Source organism: Rhinolophus hipposideros, assembly GCF_964194185.1.
Source record: "Rhinolophus hipposideros genome assembly, chromosome: 23".
Taxonomy (NCBI): domain Eukaryota; kingdom Metazoa; phylum Chordata; class Mammalia; order Chiroptera; family Rhinolophidae; genus Rhinolophus; species Rhinolophus hipposideros.
Genome location: NC_138069.1, coordinates 12,523,954 through 12,540,001, shown reverse-complemented (window position 1 = coordinate 12,540,001; position 16,048 = coordinate 12,523,954). Strand labels below are relative to the sequence as shown.

At 42.4% G+C, this 16,048-nt stretch overlaps 1 protein-coding gene across 1 annotated transcript in view; it reads right to left on the bottom strand.

The window, feature by feature from the left end:
* SMAD5 (SMAD family member 5) overlaps positions 1-11,197 on the bottom strand; it is a 47,718-nt gene extending 36,521 nt beyond the window's left edge. Inside the window, exon 1 of the mRNA XM_081035215.1 lies at positions 11,084-11,197. The gene's annotated coding sequence lies outside the window, so the exon portion shown is untranslated. The remainder of the gene's footprint in view (positions 1-11,083) is intronic.
* Positions 11,198-16,048: the final 4,851 nt, after the last annotated feature.

The window sequence follows — 16,048 nt, the reverse complement described above, 5'->3', positions numbered from 1 at the left end:
TAAAAAACGTGGATGAAGCTCATAGATATAATACTCAAGAAGTCAGATACAAAAGATTACATATATCATTTTACCGATATGACATTTAAAAACAGGCAAAACTACCTCATGGCATCAGAGGCAAGAATGTTACTAAGAGAGAATGAGAGACGCTTCTGGGGATTTAGAAATTTTCTATATCTTGATTTGGGTGACGACGTAGATGTACACACATGTAAAAGTTCATTCAGCTACACATAAGATTTGTACACTTTACTACAACATATACTTCAATATAAAAAAATCTTTTAAAATAAATTAGCAAGTGAACTGATCACCTATACATTTAGTTCCCATTCACTAGCATTTCCCTCATCATAATGGTTTATAAGCTACAAGTGAAACTGCAAATTTGTAAAAACTGTTAAGATTTCACAGTTAAATGATGGAAACATTAAAATGATGGCAAACAATGTAGGGTCTGGGATTTAATTTTACCCGATTGTTCCACAGGCAAATAAGTTAGTTACTGTTTCACAGATACTGACAAAGGACATGAGACTCCTGGGTCAGAGACAAAGGACTTCCTTACTCACGGCACAGCAAGCAGCCTAAGCATCAGACGTGCGGTTCCTTTTGCCTCCAAGACCCATGGGAGTGATGCAATGTGGCGCGCCCAGATGGATGGCACTCCTGCAGTGGGTTTGCACTGGAGAGGAACGCTGAGCTTCCGGAATTTACCACTTGTTTGTGAGGAAAAAAATAACTTGACTGTCAAAGGATTAACAGAGGTCCTTGGGGAAGTCAGTATGTATTTTTTATGGATATATTCAGGGAATAAAATTAAAATCCTCTTAATGTTAGTACCACAAATGTCAAACATGAAGGATGCTATATCATGCTACTAAATTATTTTGTGAGAAAAATTAGCCTATCCACTTACACTTGATTCATTCTTTGTTCATTATAAGAATTAGTGCATGTTTATAATTATAACCTAATGTTTTTCCAAATTTTTAATTTTTCAAGATAAAGTCCCAATCCAATCTTTTAGTCACAATTTAGTCTGAAATACTGGCCTGCATTTTAAGAGGTTGCATTTTAAATGGACTTTTTCCTCAACCAATTACCATTAGTTTATGAAGACCTAACTATAACATGGATTCTCCTGGATGACTTAGTTATCATAAACCTCTCTTACTGTGCTGTGCTGGAAATCCTCTATAGAAAGCGTGGACCATGGGCTGCATTGCTACTGCCTGAACATACCAAAGTGCATGAATGAGCTCGAAAAGTTACTTATAGAGGGAGACTTTTGGACACCTGACTTTCTTAAAAGAATATAGCTATTTCAAGATTTCACAACAGCTTCCTGTCTACAAAATCAACTGCTAAAGCAAATATAATAACATTCTTTGATGACGATGATACCACTAACATTTATTGAATATTCACCACGCCAAGCACTGTTAAGGACCTTATGTTTACAGACCGAAAACCAATAAAATCTCAAAACAGCCATATGAGGTAAATTCCACTATTCTCATTTCAATAGATGAGAAAACAGGCAAAGGGAAATTAAATGTAATTTGCTTATTTACACAGATAGGAAGAAATAAAGCCAGGGATCCCCTGGCAGCCCAGCTCCACTTCTAACCTGTACATAACATACCACCTCCTAAAAAGAAAGCCTTCGTCAAGGAATTTTCTTTCCTCAAAAATCTCTATTGTTTTTCAAATCTCTTTGACTTCTCCAAAACATTCAAATCATTATACGTTATCATAAAATAAGATTATATAGTTTCAGAGACCAAGGATAATCCAGTTCAATGTGCTCATTTTCAATTTGATTTTTTAAATACTTAACACATCTCATCAACTTCTTTATCTCCTTTAACTCACTCTTCTCTCAGTTGAGCTAAGTCAGTCAGTAGGCATGGAATGACTGTCACGTTTATAACTACTAGTATGTAAAAGTTTACCCTTATTATGGCAGACTTTTCTTTTGCAGTTACAAAGCTCCAATTATCATTAAGATTTTGTGTCACACTTATCACTAGAACATACTTATCTCAGGAATGAGACAATGCACTACTTTTTTTAAAATTTTCCTAAATGTAAAATTTCTAATTACAAAATGTGCTTAACCACAATCATTTCATTAACATTTGGTATACTTACTTCCTCACATTTTCTTCTCTGCATGTATATAGTCTCCTCCCCCTCCCAGGCCATGATTGAAGGTATATTATGATACTACTATTTGGTATTCTGCATTTTCCATTTAACACAAGAATTTGCCATATATATATTTGTAAGGGTCCATCCATATTTCACTTATCCACTTCCATAATATTTAATTCAGATTTCTAAATGAAACTGTTATATTGGGATTAAAACTGTTTTATAGTACCCATATGATAGATCCATTTTCTCCTGTAATCACATTCAAAATAACACATTGGTCCACAAGTTGAAATAAATATCAGTGTTTGGGATAAAGCAACAGATTTATTTTACGTCACATAAGTCCTTGGTTATGAAAGAATTTCTCATTATTTATACAAAAAAGAGAGTAAGATACTGTATTTTCTGATTTGCATATATTAGCCTTGCAATATGATCCCCAAGTGAACTTGCAATACCTTTGAAAATAAGAGTATGATTAGGTTTTCTAGTAACCAAGGATTTAATTTCAACTCTTATTGAAAAGTTGGTTCAATTTTTCACATCCCCTTTGCCTTTCACTAAATAAAATGAATTTAGGAACACTGAGAAAACCCATACTCAAGTCAATCAGCTGATTGTGAACATAACCATCCATAAAACTTTTCTACATTATCTCTAAATTTATCTTAGTAATAGAGAAAAGCCCCAAAAGGCTATGCTCAGTAACTGAAGTCTTCACAGGTTTGCTGGGCAATTGAATTTGGTTCTCTGTACTCCCTTTCTACAATGCTTTCAGGACCTACTGAGGCATTTCTATTAACATACATACATATACATATACATATATGTATATATACATATGTATATATACATATGAGCACATATATGACCAGGGCTAAACTTAATTTCAGAATTATAGTCTTATTTATGCAACATAATTTACTGAGTATACCAAACCACTAAACGAAAGGGTTAAAAGATAAATCAGGTCCAGACCTTAACTTTAAAGACTCACAAATTCACAAACAACTAAGATGTGTCTATGCCTATCTACAATACACAATGAGTAATGGCAGATACCCTAAGGGTGTATAGGGCGCTAAAAGAAATTCAGGGAATGGCCCTTTGGGGAAGGGAGTGGAGAAAGACAATCAGCATGAAGCATCTCTATCTTAGGCACCAAAGCTATTGTGAGTAAAGAGAGAAAATCAGAGATTTCATCTACCAGGATGGGGAAATACTACTAGTTTGCTGAAACATAAATGATAGAACAAGAGAACTAGCTAAAAATACAGGATAAGGCTAATCTCCACGAGGATATCAAACTATCTGTAATCTCCAAGATCTTAAAGAGTTATAGGGAAAGAGCGTCATATGCTGTTTAGCACATCACTTAGTTTCACTCTAAATTTATTTCCACATGATAGCCAACAGAGATAAGGTATTAAACTAGAGTAAAAAATGTGTACAACAAGCCCAGAAGGCCAGTAATTGACCAGAACAGGAATGTGTGCTACTTTTTTTACATCAGAACTTGAGGGACTTAAGAAAATTACTAGTATCCATTATCTGCCCTTACCCTTGGCCTTTTAGAATTTACCTCTAGTTTATGAAGACCTGACTAGATGACCCTCTCTTGGATATGTTTTGTCATTTCTTAGAGAAATGACCTCAGAGCTAGAAAGAAAACCAGGATAATAGTAAGATTTAGAAATTTGGAAGTAGCCCTGAAATTTTTCTAAAAACTGCAACTAACTAACAATTGAATGACTCCTAACAGTACTTCGGAAATCCAAAGAAATGCAGTAGTACCTCCGCCATAAATGAAACCCTTACAAAATCAAGAAGTATCATGCATTACAAAAGAATCTATCACATTGCAAAGCATACAGTCACGCATACATCTTCCTCCTATTTCAGCTCAAGCATCTCTTCTTCAGGGAAGCCTTCCCAGACCACTGCCTGCCTAGCTGCAATTCCCTATTATACACTCTCACTGCACCACATACCTCTATTTTGTTGCACTTAACATACCTATATTTTTACATTATCTGTCTAGCCCCACAAGAATGTAAAGGAGAGGAGCCGTATCTATTTTCACTCATCACCATAAGCCTAGTGATATTTAAGCTCAACAATTACTTGTCTGATGAATGAGAGAATGTGCATAAAGAGTTTTTGAAGGGATATTAGTAGTTGGGGTCGGCTGGGGGGAGAGGCACTTGTCACTTTCTGCCTCATACAATTCTGTACTTCTTAAACATGAATTTCTTGCACAGTCAGGGGAAAAACAAATTTTAAAACCAAAGTGCACCTGTACCTCGGCCATATTAAAATACTTACTAAAGCAGATTTACATCACTAGGGTCATTCATATTTGAAAAGAATTCTCTCCAATATATTTAGGGTTATACAAATTTGGAAGCTGAAATTTAAGAAAAATGAATCGGAAACCAGAGAAAACTACTTTCTGCTCCCAATAACTATTGGTAAGAATTCATTGTTCCAGAGCATTTATCTTCCTGTATGGAAATGCCTTTGGTACCTCAGAGATTTTACAAATACCACTCAAGGAACTGCAAGACCCGTGTGGAGGCTGAGAATAAAGTGAACAAGGAAGAGAAAATACAGAATGGGGTCAAACAAGTAAGCGACACAGGTTGGGCATGCTGGCTATATAGTAAGGGCTTTGGCTTTCACTGCTAAGTGAATAGAGACCCACTTGGGCGCTCTGAGTGGAGACATGACATTTTCTGACATGCTACTAAAGAATCACCACGGTTGATGTATTGAGAATAAATCGGGGGCCACGTGGGGGTAAAAGCAAAGAGACCAATACAGATTTGCAGTCATCTCGGTGAGAGATGATGATGACCGAGGGTGAGCCGTGGGGTGCTGAGAAGTAGACAATTTCACATATATTTTGGGAGACAATCAGTCTGTTGATGGAAGAGATATGGGGAATGTGAGCACAGAGAAGTCAATGACTCCAAGGCGTCAGCAAAGGCTACTGGGAGAATGGATTTGTCATCAGGTGATTTGGAGAAGGTTGTTAGGAAAGCTAGAGAGATCAGCAGTTATATTTTACTTACTCTAAATGTATGAATAAAACGTTAAGGTTCACCAGGTATCTATGTCAAATGAAGTCATATTAATATCAAGAACCCAAAGGTCCTATTCTTACCTCAAGGTACCTGAGTAGGGCCTCATGACCAAATCCCATGAACACACACACTCGGGCCTCAACACTCTCCCCCACAGAGACAGACACATAGACACAAACTGCTCATGCCCAAACTTTGGAGGTAAATTCATCGAAACAGCTGCTTCTCTTTCTGCTCTAACATCTCTCTAATTGCTTCAATTCATAATAATAGGCAAGCAAACCAATCCAAAAATGTCACCTAACACTGCTAACTCTAACAAAATCTCCTAGGCACATCAACCCATGCAAATAAACGCCCATATGGGTCACAACGTACCATCATCTCAGCCAAACCTGTACAAAAGAATTACAGATGGGGGTTTTAAAGAAACCATCATAAGCATCTCACAAAATTCAGATTCATCCGATTTGAAAGCAGCACCCTACGTCCCACATCTTTGACAAGGGCCCCGGGTACGCAGCAGGTTTGAAAACTAATGTCACATGCAGAGGAAGAAAGTCACTTGCCTATATACTACGTCCAATGGGAACTTTTTCTGTGGTTGTTGGGGGTAAAGCTTTAAAAATATCTTACACCTTTGTGGTCCTAATCTCGATACTAGTGCCCAAGTATCAGCAAGAGTAGACACCCCCCATCACTGTCACACTAATCCTAGATCCAGGTACACAATTACTACAAAACACGTAAGCCACAGCCATGACAGCAAATAGAAAAGATAAAGAAATCACAAACAAGTTTACCCACAAGCTCTACTAGATTCACAAATCCCATTCTTTATGGGAACACCTATAAGGAAGAGGGGATACAATCACATGAGTACCAAAACCATTTTCCTAGAGAAACACTTAAATCACCCCTTTTCCCAAATGCAGCTCCCCAATTCCAAATACATCCAAAGTTCTCCGAGAGGATGAGAACCATTCAGAGCCATACAGGAGCTGCACTCATGTTCCCTGACACTTCTCACAGCACAATCTTCTTGCCTAGTCTCTTTGTGCCCACACAGTCTACAATTTTTTTAATCTCCCACATCCAGACTTTTGTTTCCCAGTTCTTAATCACTCTCTAAACTTCACCTGCTCCTCTAAGTCCTCTAATTAAGCAGAGCCTGATCAAGATGTATCACTCACCCCCCCAGAGCCTGCAAGACTTCCGACATTGCTACCAGATGTATTCCAGCTCACTTGTACAGGCTTGTAGGCACAGGCATACACAGAGCTGGTCAATCTTTACAGTGCTTTGCTTTCAATTATACAATCGTCAAGGGCAAATGCCAAGTCATTACCTCACAAAAAATGTCTCTGGAGTGCAAAGTGCTAACTTGTGTACACGTATGTTCCAATGCTTTATGAAGAGGTTCCCCATATACCTACTCACATGTGCACTCCAGAGTTCAATCACCTACTTAGAAGAGAAGGGAGCAAATATGGCTCTAGGTACCTTTTCAGGTCTAGTCAGCATTCATTTAATTTACACTTACAAATCCAAAGACTGGAAATGGCCAGTTAAGTAGGCACTCATTTAAAGGAGTGGAAAGATGTGAATAAGGGTAAAGAAAACACAGGACTAGCTTTGAAATATTTCTGCAATGCCCCCATTTCCTGAGAATGCACAAACCAGAATAACTAGATCTCAAGTTATACAACCTACCAGATAGATGCTAGACAGATCCTAACACATCATGAAAACAAAATAGAACAAAACAAAACTTGCCTTGAAAGCACCAGCCGTATTCTGAGATCATAGTTAAATCTGAAAAGCATAGACTCTTCCCACGACTCCATTTGCTATGCTCAGAGAAAGGTGGGAAAGTGACACCAGTTTTTTTCTCACTATCATTTTCAGTAATAACAAAAATAACATATATGGAAATCAAGAGGGGAAAAAACCCAGTTAAAATCTCACAACAGATCAAACCATTTCAAGTTTCCATAGAGTATACCAGTCTGTCTGTAAATTATATATACATTATAGGCAGAGACTGGTGTACCACAAAGCCTGTTTACAAAATGTACTTTAACGACTACCTTCCAAAAGTGAATTATAATTTTAGTAGTACACACACAGAAGTGTCTAATAAAGAACTTTCTTCTAAAATGTTACCACAGTCAACTCAGGAATATTGTAAAAGCAAGAAGAAAAGTCACTGAAACCACCTCTGTACTTACAATAGGACCAAAAGTCTCCCCACCTAACTGCCCAAGGCAAAAATATATCAAAACTAAAATGTCTAAAACTAGATGATTTATGAAAAACTCTGTAACTCTGTAATTACCCCATCTTTTCAAAGTTGTAAACTGATAAAAGCTATTAGAATACAAAAGCAATCTATGAGATTGGAAAATTAATTAATCCTAACAACAATCTAGCCTCTAGTAATTCTTCAACTAGTAAACATACCCTCAGATTGAGAGTTCTGGACAATGGCAACAAACTAGATAATCCAGCACTAAACATTTCAATAACTATTACTCTATTAACTTTGGAAGGGGAAACATTAGGTATAAAAAGCCAGGGACAGGATTCCTGGGATCATTCATTTCCCTTGGTGGGAAAGCACCCTATCTCTGTGCAGCCTTCTTGGGTCCTACCCTCCCAGATAGTTTTTCTCCTGAATATCCAGGCTGGTGGAGATAGGAACCATCCCTAAGAGGCTACTACTGTGCCTTACAAAAGGAAATCTCCGATGTCTTTGACCTTAGGCGTAGACTGGCAAAACCATGTAAGGTGCCTGTAACATTTGAAGAAATAAACTAGTAGGCTTCTTCTGTGTGTGTGTGTGTGTGTGTGTGTGTGTGTGTGTAGGGGGGGAGGGGAGGGGGGGGAGAGAGAGAGAGAGAGAGAGAGAGAGAGAGAGAGAGAGAGAGAGAGAGAGAGAGAAATACAGACTCTCCAAAAGAACAGGGAAGACTGATAAACCAAGGGAATAAAAGCAGCTATATCCTAAAGTGTACTCAAGTCAGCTCTGAAATTCACCTAAATGTGTGGCTCACTGCCTGAACCAACATATACATCTGGTAATAATAAACACTGATAAGTCATAAACAAAAAGGGCTTTCTTAATTCAAAGACTACAGATTACTGGTAACATTAAAATTTACATAAAACAATTAAGCAACATGTGTGAAACAGATTTTTAAAACAGTATTCAAAAAATAGTATTCCAATTTAAGTAACTAAGAAATAAAGCAATGAAAAAAGTGGTATTTTACTGCCTACTCTTCAAAACACGAAGAAACCAGTATCTTTGATTTGACCAAGTTACAAATCTGTTTTCAGTAGAGAGAGAAAACGTATTGCGTCTGTTTAACGCAAAGGACAAAAAAGATCATCACTGCAAATCATAATGTTTGGGTTCATGATGAAAACAGGAAACAGACAGGCTGCCCAGGTATAATTACGGTTATAGTCTAATGTGCCTTCAGGTTCAGCCAAGAATTAAAACCCAGCGAAGAGGGTAAGCAGAATTTACTTGCCTCTCTACCTTGCAACAGAAAGCAACTTTTAATAATACTCCCAGCAACATGTTACATAACCAACAGTAAACAACAATCTGATTCAAACCTCATTAGTAACATTTTGCCACTGTCTCCCACTGAAATTAATAGCTAACTTTGCTAGAGGGGAAAGAAATGCAACACATATCAATCTACCCATTTCTGTGGCGCCTACCAGTGAGCCAGACAAGTTGATAATACCAACAAACTGCACAGAATCTACAAAAGTATTTTATTCTTTTCCCGTTCACTGCTCTTCCTCCTTTTCACTAGATCATATCATATGGATGCATTTAAAATCTAAAAGCCAGTCGAGAAAGTTAATCTAACTTTTACTGCCTACTTTGCCAACGATCTGAAAGAAATGGAGGTATAACTGACGGACCGCTTTTTGTAACAAAGATAAATGGGTATAGTTTATGCCATAACGGCAGCTGTATGAAAAAGAAAAACCATACTGACTGAGGGAGCAACAATGTAGAGGGAAGGAAAGGAGGATGCTATAGAAAAGCATGCTAACAATTATAAATAAAAACTAAATTAAAAATTCCGTATGTAATATGTATAACTTTTATGAAGGTTACATTTTGTGAACTTGTCCCTTATGAGTTGTTTTCGTATTCTTGTAATCTCTGGGTTCACCTTAGAGGGGAAAAAGGTTAGCAAAAAAGGAGTTAAAAAAAATGACTATAAAATAATTTGTTCAGATCTATAAAGAATTCCTTACTGAATTTGGAACCAACTCATTTCCTAACAGTATTCGGACGATAAATGGGAAACCATCACCGCGGGTTTGGTATTGTGTCCCCCACGACAGACATTACAGCCTTGGCCACTGGCCGAAATTGTAAACCACTTGGAATGATACTAGACCTACTAGGACTAAAGTTTTCCACCTTTCATCTTTCAAATTAAAACTAAAAACGAATTCACGCTGGGCAAGGTGGGTCCTCTAAGGAAATGCAAGTACGCTCGTGTTTTTTTTTTTTAAAACAGCATTTTAAAAAGAATTTTTAAAACAGCAAGTCCAACACCCTTTCCTCTCCCCTTCCAGGACAAGGCCAAGCCACGACCTCCACCTAGCCCAGTCTTTGTCGCTAGAGAAGGGACACTTTGGGTCGTGCGAGGCGACAGGCTAGATGCGACACACCAAACCCGACGTGAACACTTTTTCCGCGCAAAGATAAGGCACACAAGATATGCTCAGCACCACACCCGACTTCAACGCCCAGGCGGCCAGGAATGCTTCTTTTTTTCCCCCTCCCCCCTCCCCTCGAGCCCTGCAGCCGGCCAGGAAACAATGTGTCCACAACCGAGGTAGCGATCCGGCCCCGGGTGTGCGGGCACTCCTCACCCCCGGGCTGGCCCGCGGCTCCCCGCCCCCAGGCGTCCCGGTAGCACCGACACAGTCGCTCCGGAAGTGGGCGACGGGCCAACTCCCCGACCACCAGCGCCCCGGTCCCCTCTGCAGCCCAGATCTGCCTGGCCACTGAGCATGCTCCGACTCAGGACGGGCGCCGCACGGGGGCTTTCAGAGCTTAGGCTCCAAACTCCACGTACGACAGCGGCCGAAAGGGGAAGAGAGAGAACAGGGCGGGGGACGGGAGAGGCCGGAAAACGAGCTCGAGGACTGATCTCCTGAAGGACCCGCCGGGCATTCTCCTTGCCACGGGGCCGGCGTTCCCGAGCAGGACAAGAAACCCTCGCAGCGGTGAAAAGCGGCGGCCAGGGGCGGACGCCGGGTGTCCCCGCCGGCGGCGCGCAGCAGCGGGTCCCGGCTGCCCGGCGCGTGCTTCTCCCCGCTGAGCGCCGACGCTTATCGTTGCAACACAAAGCGGCGGCCGCACGGATTCGCCCAGACGCCCGACAGCGTCGCGGGGCCGCCGCCGAGGGGAGCACAGCGCGCCCCTGCACCGCAGCGGGGCCGGGGTACCCCGGGGGGCGTCCCGAACGCCTCCCTGCACCGTCCGGGTGCTTCCGGCGGCGCCGGGACGCGGGCCGGCCTCGGCCCTGCTTCAGGGGCGCCCCCCCGGCCCCAGGAAAGGCCTCCGCGGCCACACGGGCCGCCCCATCCCCGCCCGCCCGGACCCCGCGGGCCGGGACTCGGCCTACATCCCTCCCCGAAGGCCCGGTGGTTTCCGCTCCGCCTGCGGCCCAACGCCCCCGCCTTGGCCCGAGTCCGGCCTCCGGGGCTTGAGGGCGAGCCGCGTCCGGGCAGAGCCTGCAGCCCCCGCTCCCGCGCGCCCGCCCTCCCCGGGGCCCCACACTCACTCTCCGGCCGCCCGGGCACACTCTCCCGGCGCCGTCGCTGCGCTTCCCCTCAGTGCAACTTTATTAGCAGCTCGGCCGCGGGACACGCGCACGGCGCCCGCTCGCCCAGGACCCGGATGAGGGAGGGAAGCGGCCGGGAAGGACTCCCGCTGCGGTCCGCGCATGCGCGCCGGCGGCCGAGTGCCCGCCGCGGGCCGGGGGGCGGGGCCGCCTCGCTCGGGCGGCTGAAGGCAGCTCCGCGCTGGGCTCGGCGCCCGCAAACTCTGATTTCCGATCGCCCGAGGCTTCTGGCCTCCACGGCCAGACCCAGGAGTGCGAGTAGATTAGCTCCCACCACCGCAATGGCCACTAGTCGTCTCCACTAACCAAACCAACCCACATTAGAATAAAAGAAAACTGTCCTCCACATGGGCAACCTGGAGATTTTCTCAGTGATACGTAAAGTGGACATGGAGACCTCATCGGATACAACTTCGCTACTTTTATTGACTAATCTGCGGAGAGAGTCCTCTTTCTGTGAAGTACCTTCCAAACAAACTTCTGAACCTCTTGTGAACGTGTCTTACCAGACACAGCCCTGAAACCCTCCCACGTGGAGACCCGGAGCCTCTCCTACCCCCTTCGCTGCAGGCCTATGAAAGGGTAGCGAGGGCCCACCTTGGCGTCCCCCGAAGTAAAGCTGTCCATGTCTTGGGAGATCAAGCCCAGTAGCTCAAGACACCCCCTCCCCCCACCCACCCCACCCACTCCACCCCCCAACCCCCCCCTTCCCCCCCCCCCGCCACCTCCTGGGGGTCGGGGACATCAGGTGGGGACTCAGGCCTTGGACAACTGCGGAGAGGCCATCCACAGGCTGACATCCCTCCATTCCCTCTCCTGCCGCAAGAGCCTAACTCTCTTTTCTTGGTAACTGGGGCTCTTCTCAATGCTTTTCCCCTCCCGTTACCCCCAACTGGCAGCAAGTCCCAGAATATGATAGCTTTACCACCTAGGGGAGTACTGGTGAAATTTGGAGAGTACCAGTGGAGAAAAACTTTCGAATTATTTGTATTTTAAAAGTTCAACGTTGGTTTTCTAATATCCAACTCTAGGCTTCCTTTCTAAATAAATTAATCCAAGTAAAAGTCAAAATTTGAGTTATTTTGTTAATCCTCTCTCTCAGCCCCTAATCCAATGCATCACAAAATCTTACTGACTCTGCCTTCAAAATAGATCCCAATCGGACCACTTCTCACTCCTCTATTGCCACCTTCACAGCCCGAGCCAGGGTCATCTCGCTTGACACGCAGTGGACAGCTGCTATTTTGCGCCAGGCTCCAGTGGTTGGTTTCCACAGTAAAGACACAAAGTAAGTGTTGCAGTGGTCTACGTTAGGGTGGACATCTCAAAAGTGGACAGAGGCCTGGTTAGGGAGTGTAGTGGGCCAGGGTGGGGAACCAGAGGGGACCTGCTCTGTACAAAGGGGGCAGCTGCAGTTCTACCCCAGTCAACTGTCACGGCGGTGAGATAAGGGAATAAGGACCCAGTGTTGGCTGATCTTTCAAAGACAGCTGGAAATCTGGATTTTCATGCTAAAATCTCAGTTTTACATGTTTGCACCTTCTTTGATTCCTTCTGTTTTTCTCTCTTTCTTAGACATTCAGGAGGATCAACCTTATACAAACCAAGAAAAACAAATCCAGGGGCCCGATTTAGCCTGCTGGCCTTCAGTTGCAATCTCGGGTCTACATCTTAAACCTCTTTACTACATCATAAACATTGTGAAAGTTAAGTCTGTGTACTTTAACTCTTTGTCACACTCGCTGATTATTTGTTGTTGGTTCAGGAGTATCCAGCCCTTGGAAGGCAGATATTTCTGGAGCCTATATGGGTTTACAACTCCCAGAAGTGCCTATAACCCTGCCTTGTAGGATGCTTTTTTTTTTTTTCTCCAGAACTGATGTTTGCAGAGTGCTTTGTTGGACATTATAAGACATAACAATTTGGTTTAAATGTCTTGTATGCGAGAGCCACTCCTCACTTCAAACGGCAAGTAAAATCCTTCCCCAAACAAACTTTTTGCTATCGTGTAGTCACTGCACATATGTAAGGCACAATTTGTGATTAGAGGATTCCTTCCAACAATCACATTTATAATCTCAAAGCCAAAGTTTTGCTTCCTGAACTGTGTGTCCACGTACTGATCTGATCGAATCAACCAGACTCCAACCTCTCCAAGCTGCTATGTGGGCTCAGCTTAGGTCTTAAATAGAAAAAGATACATAGAAGGGAAGAATGGAAACTTTAGCAGCACAATAGATGATGCCAAGAGACTGAGAAATTATCTAGACCTCAAAGGGGCTAGATAATCAGATCACTAAATATCTATGGAGTCAAAAAGGTATCAAACAGCAGGTGCACAGGCCTGCCAGTGCCAGAGGAATGAAGCGAGGAAGGCCTTGTTTTTGACAATCAAATGGGAGCTAAAAACAAATGGAGAACAGGATGATCTGAACATATAGATACAGTCAGTGGGGCAACAAAAGAGACAAACTGCCTTTTCAGTTTAGCATTCACCTGATCAAGAAGATCAGATAAAAGCGGCTTCAATACTATACAATTTTCTGCACTTGTAGAGAAACCTATTTCAGGATAACTTAAGCCTGTGCTTCTCAACCAAGGATGCCTGTGCCCCCCAGAGAAGGCACATATTTGATGTTTGAAGACAATCTTGGTTGTTACACCTAGGAGGGCGATGCTAGTGGCATCTATTGGATACAGGCTAGGGTTGAGAAACCCTGATGTAATCGTTTTTCTTTCATTGGATTGTTTAGGGAGGGAATGGGACTTTTCTTTGAATTTTTCCAATAATTGCTTTAATTATTCATTTGGTGGAAAGAACCAGTCTAAATGTTTGGTCCATGACTTACTCCCACCTTGAATGTTCCAGATCCCAAAAGGAAGTAATTTCCAGGAAATATGAGACATGAAGAAGTGGAATAATTAACTTAGTCCTTCCATATTTTAAATTAATATGTTTAAAGATAGTGTAATTCAGGCAAATTGGTTTTGGTTTCAGGATCCTTAATAAGTGTGTCAATTCCACCCTTTTCTGTAGCTCAGAAGACTCTCCCTAAAGGACCCGTGCACACCCAGTAGAACTGAAACACTGATGATGTTTAGAGGAGTGACCCAGCCTTGAAGGATCGGGGAATGAATGACATCATGGAGACCCATAAAGGGTCCTGGTACCTCCTCTAAGACTTCTCACTTCCTCACACACTATGACAAGTGCACATCAGAGTAAGAAACATCTTCACGTGTGTGACTCCTCCAGACAGTATCCTGGAAACAATAAAGCTGCCTTTCCACGTTCTGAGAATTCTGTGTATATTCTTCAATTGCCAGACTATCCCACTGCTAATCCTTAATACTGGCAACAGTGCAGGAGCCAGCTAACTGGGAAAAGTTGTGAGGAGAGTGAACTCCCAAAGAAATGATGTGCAAAGACCTAACCCACAATCCAATCCCAGAGAGAAAAAAAATCATGTTATAATTTTCAAAATAACCTCACGTTAGTTTTTAACAGAATGACAATCAGAGACTACATTAAAGTGATTTTATCCAACATTCGAAAGGATTTTTTTTCCAGTAAAATTTGAGTGTTCTGATGTGAAATGCTTCCTTAATAATCCACAGACCCTCCTTTACACAACTCTGAAGTTGAGACTCCTACTGGATTGAAAAAAGGAAAAGGACAGTAAAAGAATGGGCAGCTGCCTCTGCTGGAAGCACAGGAATCCTGAGGCCACAGACCCCCTGAAGCTTCAGGGATGGATGTCAGAGACTCTATGAGCCCCTGGAAGGAGTATGTACATTTTGTGTATAAACCTATGTACAAATTTTCTGCAGAAAAACTCGATAGCTTTCGTCAGATTCTCAAAGGGTTTCCTGACCTCCAAATATTTGCAGATGCATAAAGCAGTAAGTACTTTATGTGTGGTGTAAATTTAATGTGTCCATTTTAAGTTCTCTTCTTTTTTTCAGAGCAACATAATTGGGCGAATCCTCTCTAGGGAAGGCGGCTTGATGGAGAGTGTAGGAACCCGCCTTGCCTGTCTCCAGCCATCTGCTACATTAAAGAAGGCCTCCTATGGCTGGAATCCAAAACACAAAATTAAAAGGGTTGCTTGCACCCAGAGTCATAAAACAAAGAGGCTTTCTAAAGCAGGGCTTGGAGTGAACACTCATTTCTTCCTGACTTAACCAGCATCTGTTCCTCCTGATGGCAAACACTCTCCATGTTAACTCAACTGACCTGCACGGTTCTACATTCTTAGTTTTCATCCTCAGAGATGTGGTCTCAGAAGAGCCAAGCCACACACGTGCGCTCCGCTGCAAATCCAGAGCAGCAGGTGAAAATTGGAGAGTGCTATGGAATTGGGGAGAGGCGAAGGAGAGATGGAAACTTCCCTAGGATGCCCTTTAACTGCATAAATCTTAGTTGTGAGAACTCTGAAGCCAGACTTCGTGGTTTGAACACAGTCTGTCTCACTACCTGAACTCGCACAAGCTTCTTAACCAATCTGTGCCTCAGTCTCCTCGTCTGTAAAATGGGTATAACAGAAGTATCAATTTACTAGAATTATTGAGGATTAAATGAATACAGACTTAATTAGGCACTTAGAACAGTACCTAGAACATAGTAAGTGCAATACATGTATTTGTTTTAAAACATGTATTTTCATTGATATGCCAGCAACTCGTAAAATATTCTTAGCAAATTTATTTGTTACATAAAATGTGTATTCATTTCACCTGACAGTAGACTCTTCTGTTCTTACTTTATAGGTGATCTCATTCACCCTCAGGCCTCTGGTACTATCTATCGCAGATACTCCCAAAATTTCTTCTTTTATCTTGGACTTGACTAACGAACTCCAAGTCCTTCAACAACCCTCTTAACATCTCTACTGGACTGCAGAT